Source organism: Cinclus cinclus, chromosome 6 (genome assembly GCF_963662255.1).
Source record: "Cinclus cinclus chromosome 6, bCinCin1.1, whole genome shotgun sequence".
Taxonomy (NCBI): domain Eukaryota; kingdom Metazoa; phylum Chordata; class Aves; order Passeriformes; family Cinclidae; genus Cinclus; species Cinclus cinclus.
The window spans coordinates 9,437,314-9,447,619 of record NC_085051.1 but is presented as its reverse complement, the minus strand read 5'-3'; positions in this window follow the sequence as shown (position 1 = coordinate 9,447,619).

The window sequence follows — 10,306 nt, the reverse complement described above, 5'->3', positions numbered from 1 at the left end:
GAGGAATTATTTGAAACCAAAAAAAAGGTGTATTTAGATGGGATATTGGGAAGAAATCCCTCCCTGTGAGGATGGGGAGGCCATGGCACAGGTTGACCAGAGAAGCTGTGGCTGCCCCATGCCTGGAACTGTCCCAGGAGAGCTTGGATTGGGCTTGGAGCAAGTGGAAGGAGATGATCTTCAAAGTCCCTTCCCACCCAAACCATCCCAGGATTCTTCCAGCAGAAGTGCCACCAACTTGGGGCATAGAATAGGCATGATGTGACAGGAGAAGCTGGGAGAACTCCAGCTCTCTCCACTGCGGGACGTGGTGAGGACACACCTTGGAGCCCCCTGGAGCAGTCATGGACAGGGGGAGGCAAGGCTGGATGGAGCAGGCAGCTCCAGGAATCACGTCACAGATGCAGAGCAGAGCTTTGCAGGAGTCTCTCCTTGAAATGTTTTTTTGCTGGATCACCAGCCTGGTTTTCAGGGACACTGACTCATCCTCAGGAGTGCTCTTGCTGCCAGTAGCACTCTGGATCAGGCAGCAATTCCTGACACACCTCCCAGCTAAGGGTGAGCATCCCTGAATCTGCCAGCTGGATTCTTCTCCTTGACAGAGGCTAACTGGGATAACCAGAGTCCAGGAATAATGGAGTGGTTTGATTGGAAGGGACCTTAAAGACTGACCAGTGCTGCCCTCTACCATGGGCAGGGACATCTTCCACTATCCCAGGTTGTTCCAAGCCTTGTCCAGCCTGGCCTTGGACAGTTCCAAGGATGGGGCAGCCACAGCTTCTCTGGGAAATCCATTCCACCTTCACAGGGAAGGACTTCTTCCCAATATCCAACCTATACAGGTACTCTATCTTTGGAAGACATTTCCCCTTGTCCTGTCACTCCAAAGTCCCTCTCCAGCTCTTAGAGGCACTTTAGGGCACTGGAAGGGATTCCATAGCCTTCCTTGAGCCTTCCCTTCTCCAAGCTGGACACCCCCAGCTCTGCCAGCCTGTGTCCATCTCTTTGGCATCTCCATGGCCTCCTCTGGCCTCTCTCCAGAAACTCCACATCCTTCTTATACTGAGGCACCCAGAGCTGGACACAGCATTCCAGGTAGGATCTCACCAGAGCAGGATAGAGGGGGAGAAATCTCCTTCCTGAACTACTGGCTGTGCCAGGGAAAAAATTATATGGGAAGAAAATGGAGGAAAAAACCTCAGGTCCATCTCCAGCCCCAACCCCCCCCAGTGCTCCAGACACAATCCAGGAAGTAACTCACCTTCTTCTGAAGTGCTTCCAGCAGCTCCAGAGCCCAAGCCCACATCCATCCCAGTAGCACAGCAAGGAACCCACCAGGACTTCCAAAGGGGCAGCAGCTCTACCTTAATTCCCATTTTATCCCATCAGTCCTCTGCTCCAGCTGTGAGGCTGATGGGCAGCACCTGTGGTGTGCAGGGAGGGAAAACCAGAAAAGCTTTTAGCAAGGGCAGAGTCCCAAAATCTCAGGAATTAAAAGTGTTTTGGGAGCCTTCCACTGTTTCTGGCCTGTCCATCCAAACCTGGCAATGCCATGCCTTCCACATCCTCAATTTCCACAGGATAATGGGCCCATCCGTCTTCCCCTCCCACTCAGGGGTGTCCAAATCCCCTTCCTGATTTCTGCGCCCCAGCCCCCCGTAGGTGCAGCTCCAGAGGCTCTAATGAGGAAGCTCATTTACTGTGACCTAAATATTCCCTGTGCTCTGCTCGTCTGCCTTGGCACCTCTGTAATCCATGGAATACGAGCGGGATTTCTGCAGGGAAAGAGGGTCAGCATCTCTGCATCCCAGGGATTTTCCGGCCATCGCTCTCCCTGCTCCCTTCATGATCCCCCTGTCTGGGGCACCCCCAGATTCTCCTCCTTCCCACATCCCTTTTTCCCTCTGGGAAGCAATCCCAAGGGAAAGAGGGGCTGGGACTGCTGGCAGCTGCCCCATCCCACTGCCCAGCCACACTGTAGGAGCAGAACAAGCCCATCAGGGAGTTTCCTCCCTATGGAAACCACAGCCAGCAAGGAACAATGAATGGGGTGTCTGCGGTAGAATATTCCAGTACAACCAAGCTCCCTTCCTGCTTTTCCAAGGCTGTTTCCCTCGGGAATTCACAGCTAATTTAGCCAGAGGTCGGGCTCCCTGGGCCTGGGCTGAGGGAGGATGCAAATGGGACAGGTTGCTATAAAAAGCCACCGGCAGCTGCTTTTTTTGGAAGTCAGGTATTGATTTTTCCTTGTGGAGCTCTGACTGGAGGGCACAGCATGGAACGGGGCGGGGATCCTTTCCCGAATAACAAAGCTGGGAGTGATCCCAATGGTGGCAAATCCTGCTTGGATCAGGTGTGAAAAGTGATGAGCAATGCACAACCCCACCACTGGCTCCCAAAACGACCCCAATCCTGCACCCGTTCCTTCCTTTCCGGGCATCCCTGTGACACGGCCAGGCCCTGCTCCCTAAGAGGGATTCCTGGATATTCCCACCTCTTTAGGGACATCTCCCATGGAGGGGCAGCAAGCTGCTGGACTGAGGGCACGGTGCAATCCATTTGACCATCCATGGAAAGCTCCCTGGAAGCGCAGCTGCAGCTGCCCTGAGGGTCCTGGATGTTCCCATTCCTCCTCTCTCCATCTCATTTTCAATACCTTTGCCAGCAAAAGGAAAAATAAAGGAATTGCTGCTCACAGCAGAAGTGATTTTCCACTCCCGCCTCTCTCCCACACTTGGATCAGCCAGGACCGTGGCCTGAAATCACATTCCATGCATTAACATCGAGCCTTCCCAGAATCCCCCCATCCCGGTGGCGCTCCGGGTTTCTCCAGGATGGTTGATGTCCCTGCGCTGGGAGTGGTCCCCGCTGGTGGTGTTCCCATGGCAGGTGAGCCGGGATGCGGCCCCGTCCCCATCCCAGGTGGTTGCGTGGACAGGGAGCTTCGTTCCATCCCTGAAATTCCCGTCGCTCCATGTTTCCCGGGATGCTGGGACGTTCAGCGTCCCGTCTCCTCGGCCGTGCCCGTGCCCCGGGGCTCTCCCGTGTATCCCGGGCCTCTCCCGGTAGTTCTCCCCGGGAGCCACGAGGAGGAGCTTTCAGACCGCACCGCCGCATCCCGGGGCTCTCGGTGCATCCCGCTCCATCCCGCTCCATCCCGCTCCATCCCGCTCCATCCCGCTGCATCCCAGTGCTCCCTCTGTTCCCAGACATCCCAGTGCTCTTGGAGCATCCCTGTACCCCCAGGGATCCTGATGTTTCCAGAATTCCCGATCACCCCATCTGTTCTCAGGGTTCCAGGGTTTCCTGGAGCATCCCTGTGCTTCAAAGGGATCCAGTACCAATGCATCCCGGTGCTCCCAGTGCATTACAGTGTTCCTTCTGTTACCAGAACTCCCAGTGCTCTTTGAACACCCCTCTCATGGATTTTCATGCTCCCATTGCATCCCAGTGCTCCCAGTAAATCCCTCTGTTCCCTCCATGCTCCTGGTGCATCCCTATGCTCCTGGTGTATTCCAGTGCTCCCACCATTCCCAGGGCTCACAGGGTTCCCGGTGCATCCCAGGGATCCTGATGTTTCCAGTGCATCCCGATAGTCCTGTCTCTCCCAGTGCATCCCAGGGTTCCTCATACTCCCATCCCAGCACATCCCAGTGCTCCTGGTGCCATTGGTTCAACTTGGCCCTTCACACCCATTCCCAGGGCTGAATTCCAGGGATTCCATTGCCCAGCTCCATTCTCCCACCTCGGGACCCACATCTTGTCCCTGTGGAAAACCACTTAGGAAGGGTTGGATTCACAATGAGATTTCAACAGAGTTCTCCAGGAGCTGCTCCAGTCCCTGCCTTGTGCTACTGCCCTGGGGCTTCCACATGGATGGCTCCTGTGGGCTGGGATAGTGGCCCATTCCATTCTTTCCCATTCCTTCTCATCCCATCTTATTCTTTCCCATCCTTTCCCTTCCCATCCGACCCCATATCCTCTCCCATCCCTGTGAGAGTGTCGGCATGAGGGAAGTGGGAGCGTCTCCAAGATGGGCACCCGCATTCCCACTCCTATCCAGCTCCAACCGTCACACCCCTTCATAGGATTTGCACTTCCAGCTCCTCCAGGATGGATCCCCATCCCATTCCCGCTGGCAGCCGGGTTGTCGGATCCTCCCTGGCACCGCCGGTGGAGCCGTTCTAAATCCGGCACCTGGGATTGGGGTGGGAGGATTTGCGTCAGCCGGTGACACTCGGCTGAGGAGGGGGATCCCGGCGGGATGAATCACACGGGGAGGAGTTCCCCGGAGCAGGATGGGGCCCAGAAGGGGTGAAACAATCAGGATGAGGTTGGAAGGAAGAGGAAGAGGAGCCTTTCCTGTACTTGGAAGAAAGTCAGGCTGGGACTGTGGGATGTGCCATCCTCATGTCACCTTCCCTCAGCCCTCTGGGATGGAGAGACTCCCTGGAGCCCAGCAGGGCTGAGCTCAGCATCAGTGCTTCCATCTGCACTTCCTAGTTGGAATAACCTGCCCTGGGTGTTTTCCTGCTGGACACGAGAGTGTGGGAGCTCATCCACACTTGAAACCCCAAAACATCAGCAGTGGATGGGGAAGCCCTGCTTGGGTCTCCACAGATATCTCATCCCATCCCATCCCATCCCATCCCACCCCATCCCTCTCCCACTCCCCTGGGAAGGATTATCTCCAAGTGTGGGCAGAGGGCACTAACAACGGCAAGACCCAGTGGAGGCCAATTAAGTGCTGGCACTGTCCCAACTCATCCCATCCAAGCCTGGAGTGCCTCTGTGCATGGAGAATTCCCTGCAGGAAACCAGGGAATGGCAAATTCTCCCACTAGTCTAATCCCTCCCAATGTCCTCCTCTAGCTTTTGTCTCCACTTCCCAATAAAATCCCTATAGCACATCACGGACACACCCCAGCCACAGGGATGGCTCTGGAGTCTCTGGAATACCAGGACCTCCCTCTCCTTCCCAGCTCTTGGAGAGGAATCAGGAAGAGCGACAAGCACTGCTGGAGCACTGCAAGTCCTCATCCAGGCAATGAAATGGCCCATTCCCAAAATACCCACAAGGATCACACATCCAGGGAAGGCAGCAGGTGCTCGACAGTGCTGGCTGAATCCTGCTGCCTTCCAAATCCTTTTTTGGGAATTCAGACAGCCTGCTGCGCCATGGAACGGCTCCATCTCCATGTGGGAATAACGGGTAGGGGCAGGAGAGCGAGTTCATCATCCCGGTGTTCCCTGCCGCGGCTGGAATTGCTTTCCCGCACTGCTCTGGAGCATCGGGAAGCCCATCTGGCACTCTCCGTGACAGGAGCTGGGAATTTGTGGAGCGTGCCGGAGGTGGCCGGTGTCGGACATCTGCTCCCGGCCTCAGGGAATGCGGGAACGGGAGGGGACCGGCAGCGGTGCATGACTCCGGAGCCGCGGGCTGCTGGAAGCATGCAGGGAGCAGATAGTCCCAACATCTGTCAGCAGCCGGCATGGGGCTGGAGCCAGAGCCAGAGCTGGAGCTCTCCTTATCCAAACACAGCATTCCTGGGGTGGCTGCTGTTTTCAGATCAGGGCTGAGCACTGGTGACTCAGTATGGAGCAGAACCAGACTTTTCCAGTGTCCGCTTTCCCTCTGCAGGACACAAATCCTCCCATCCCACTAAATCGGGTGCCAGAGGCTCTGGTGATGGTGTTGAGGAGGAATCAGATGGAGTTGGGATTGCTGCATCCCATCTTCCTGGTGGAGAGGATGGGATGAAGTTTCCGTTGCCCTGTGAGGTTGTGGGAGGCCCTGGCACAGGTTGCCCAGAGAAGCTGTGGCTGCCCCAACCCTGGAAGTGTTCCAGGACAGTTTGGATTGGGCTTGGAGCAAGTGGAAGGTGTCCCTGCCCTTGGCAGGGGTCTGGAATGACGTGAGATTTAAGACCCTCTCCACCCCAACCATTCCAGAATTCCATGATCTTCAGTTGTGGTGCTCACACTGAGAAACTGGCCCCTTCCCAAGCAGCTGAAGATCCTGGAATCCTGCAATGGTTGGGGTTGGAAGCAACCTTAAGGCTCATCTCTGTCCCTGATTACATGGGAGCTGTTAGAGGGGTTTGGCACAAGCTGTTCCAAACAATCCTTGGCCATTAAATCCCTCCTCCCAGCCATTAAGCGCCTCCACAAGCAGCTGTTTATCTCCAGGCCGGGATGTCAGGTGGATTCCCACCTTGGCTCTTCCCATCTTTGGCATGGGATCAGCCTCCCTCCTCCCTGCTTCTCCTACCCCTCCAATCCTGCCTTTCTGCATCCATCACAGGCAGGTGCTGGAGGTTTTTCCAGCTGGATCTGCTGCAGTGCTCCTGGGGCTCTCCTGGACTTTGCTCTGGCGCCTGTGGCAAGACAGAGATGTTTGGATAACAGGCGGATGTGGCAGCACCGGCCATGGATCATCACCCCTGTGCCATCACCTCCCCGTGCTACTCCACCCCTAGCTTGGCATGAATTCCCAACATTCATGGTTTTCCCAGAGTCCTTTGTGTAGCCAGACGGAGTTTTTTAGGATATTCAAGCAGCGCTCACCCCATCTCCCCGCCCAGCACAAGCTGGTGGGGTTCTGTGAGATTTTCTCCCAGGTCCCCACTGGATGGGGATTGGGCTTGAATGTGTCTTGGCATCACCCTGGGACCGTGGGATCCCATTTCCAGATGGGATCTATTCTGTAGCTTTTTCTTCTCCAGGCTATTTCTGTCCACCATGCTGCTGCCTTCAGAGGGAAAATCCAGGCCTCTCCCAAGGCTCTGGAAGGAAGGCTCACCCCAAAACATGCCTGGGGAGGCAACGAGTCCGACGTGGCTGCACAAAGATTCCCAGGTGTGGGTGAAATCCATGGAGCTGCTGGTCAGGGCAATGGGTGCAACAGGAATGTCACTCTCCAGCCCTTTCCTGTCTGATTTTCAAGCAGATCCTTCATTTTTTTATCTCTATCCAATTTTTCCTGATCCCACTGACCTCATCCCTGCCCTCCCAGCCATGGGAGTCAAAATTACTCATCCCCCATTCATCCATCCATCCATCCATCCATCCATCCATCCATCCATCCATCCAATGCAGGAACAATTTATCCCTAATTGTACAGTGACTCGGCCTTTCCATCTTCCAAAAAAAAAACCCACAAAAAACAAAAACCCGGAGAGGCACTTTGAGAACTCCTGAGGAGCCAGAGAGCTCGGCTAATAGGGGTCACTGCTCATTACGGAGCCGTGCTCCGCAAATTATCCGACATCAGGATGTGGAGAGCGGTGGTTTCGGATGCGCTGAGAGCTCCTGGCTCCATGTTGGCAGCACCAGGGCACTTTGGAATGGGCAAGGAAAGGGCAGTGCCTGCGCTGTTCCTTCCTTGGCCGGAGCGTCCAAGGGCAGCTTCTTCCAGCTCTGCCTTTCCCAGGCATCGACCGCCGGCACTCATGAAAAAAAGATGATCCAAGGCTGGTGCTGAAGGGCTGGCAAAGCAGCGGGTGGGAGGATGGGGTTCAACAGGATTTGGAGAGAAAGGAAAACCACTCCCAGGCTGTGTCCCAGCATGGCTGCTCCCCTGTCAGCACCTGGAATGCAGAGTGGGATCATCCAGACATCCTGTGTCACCATTCCCAGCTTTGCCTGGGACAGCATTCCAGGTGCTGGGAGCACCAATCACTCCCAAACCCCTTCCCGGCTGGTTCTGGCCTTCCCAGTCAGGATCCAAAGGCCCAGCAGGGACTCTGGGAGTCGGACCCTGCTGAGTCAGAGCAGCGGGGCTGGAGCGACTCCATCGATCGAAACCTGATCCCAAATTGGCTGCGGAGAAGGACCCCGGCACGACCCGGCTTGGAGCTGCCAGGAAGGACAAACCCTCCTGTCTCTGCAGGATTTTGGGAGGCAGGATCCATGCATCCCTAGCCCAAACCCACTGCAGAGGCTCCTGGTTCCACATGGGGTTCTCCTGCATCCCTTGGCTGCCATGGGCTCGGAGCCAGCAGGAAGGATCTGAGCCCTGTGGTGCAGTCTCGGATCCTGTCTCACCTGCCGAGCAGCTGCTCCCAGGAGCAAAGTCCACACCGTGACTTTCAGCCTCCACCTGCTGCCTTTCCCAGCTTTCCTCTGAGCTTTCCAGGCACCCTGGTGATGCTGGAGGGCCCAGAGCTTTCCTCCCTGTTCCAGCAGCCAGGCCATCCCTGTGGAGCCAGGCACCACCCTAACACCGGGAAGGCAGCTGCCTCTGGGATGGCAGAGAGCTGAGCCAGAATGATTCACAATCAAAATTAATCCAAAAAGACAGGGAGCACTGGGAAGCTGAGGTTTATAAATACCTCAAACTGGACCCTGTGTACCGTGGAGTAGGGATGAGGTGGCAGGAAGACACGGAGTAAGTGACATCCCCCATAGTCACCCACCCCATCTTGTGTCTTTCCATCCCCAGCATTCCACATGAATTATAATCCATGCTCCTGGCTCCAAATCTTTCGTTCTTTTAATACTTTTCTGCCTGGTGGAGGAGCAGGAATAAATTCCTTGGATGGAGAGCACAGATCCAGGGCTGGATGGGTGATGCCCCAGCTCTGTGCTGGAGCATCCCAGGCTCTCCACCCAGACTTCAGGTGGCTTCAGGCTCCAACTGGAAGAGTCTAAAATTCCTTGGGAAAATTTTCTGGGAGCCACCACACCTTGGCCCCACTCAGGGACATGCTGGCATGCCACGGGCATGGAAAACTCCAGCAGCTCCAAAGGGCTGGAGCCACGCAGAGCAAACAGGGAGGACGTACCGAGGGCAAATAGCGGCCGCCACGGCGGGAATACCCTTGGAGACGCTGGCAAATGTGGCGCCGAGCCGCTCTGCCACACGATGGATGCTCCCTCTGTAATTAAAATATCCAGAGGATACTCAGTCGCCACCGGGATAATTATTCCCATTAAGTGAGGGAGGCCTGGCTGGGGTTCTGCAGCATTCCCCGCTTCCCACCGCCCCCCACGGGTGGACTTCCATCCTTCCCTGAGGATCCACAGCCCGCGGATCCTGGCTGCTGCTCATCCACGGGCCAGCGAGCTTGTCCATCATTTATCCACTCACGGAATAACACACGGGAGGATGAGCATCTCCCGGGAGCCGATCTCCGCCGCTCCCTTTCCCGTTGCCCCCCCGGGGGCCTCTCCCGGTATGAGCACCGGGAGCCGCCCGGGGCAGCTCGGCGGATCCCGCCCGGCCGCCGGACCGGTTCTGCCCCGCGCTGTGTTTGCACAGAGAAGGCAAACACGGCCCTGCTTCCGCAGCGCCGGGAGCGGCGGAGCGGGAATAGGGAGCGATGGGAACAATGGGAGCAGCAGCCGGGTGCCGCTGCCGGCTCATTAACATCTTTATTAGCTGTGACAAGCGCCGGGTCACCGCCCGCTCATGTCCGACTTGAGGAATAGTTCGCTTCCTAACCCCCTGTAATTGCTCCCGTTAGGCTCCGAAAATTTCCTCGTTTTGCATGGAATTACCCCCCGGCTTGGCCTCGGCCCGGAGATTAATTTGGATAAACAGCTCCAGCGAGGGGTAATAAATACAAAAGGAAAGGTTCTCTCTCCGTTGGGTGGGGTGGGAGATGAAAAATATCCATTCTCTCCCCCAAAAAATAGGGAAAATGAGGAGAAATGAGCTGGATGGCTCCTTCTGGAGCAACCAAGCAGCAGAATGTGCCTTTTCCGAGGAGTCCTGAGCAGGCACTTGGGAGACATCCCGGAGACATAGGAGTTCCTTCCTGCCCAGTAGGGACACGCTGTGTTGGGATTTGGTGTGCCCAGGGATATAGAAGGGCAGGGGCTTCAGGCATCCAGGGCTTTAGGATGGTAGGATTGAGTCCTGGGTCTCAATTCCCAGGGATTTGGGAATGCAGGCATCCAGTTGCCCAAGGATTTGGGGAGCCTAGAGTTTGGAATGGCAGAGGGTTTGGGCACCCAGGGACTGGGGGCACCCAGGAATTCGGAATGGTAGCGACTCGGGTTACCTAAGGGTTCAGGGCAGGGGGGACTCACAGGGCCCTATTTCGGGCCAACTTTTTCCTTCCACACCGGTCCGAGAGGCGGGAGGATTCTGGCGGGCAGGTGCCAGGGCACTGAGGGAGTCGGAGGCTCACGCGTGGCCCTCGCCGAGGCTCCGGGCCCGTGACTCAGCAGCGTTCTCCACCCACCTGGCCCCGCTGGAAGTGACGGCGGGAACGGCTGAGTGGGAGCGAGAGGTTACGGAGCTGCCGGGCTGTCTGTGAGTGCGGGGATGGGGATTTCAGAGCTCGCTGGAGTGCGTGGG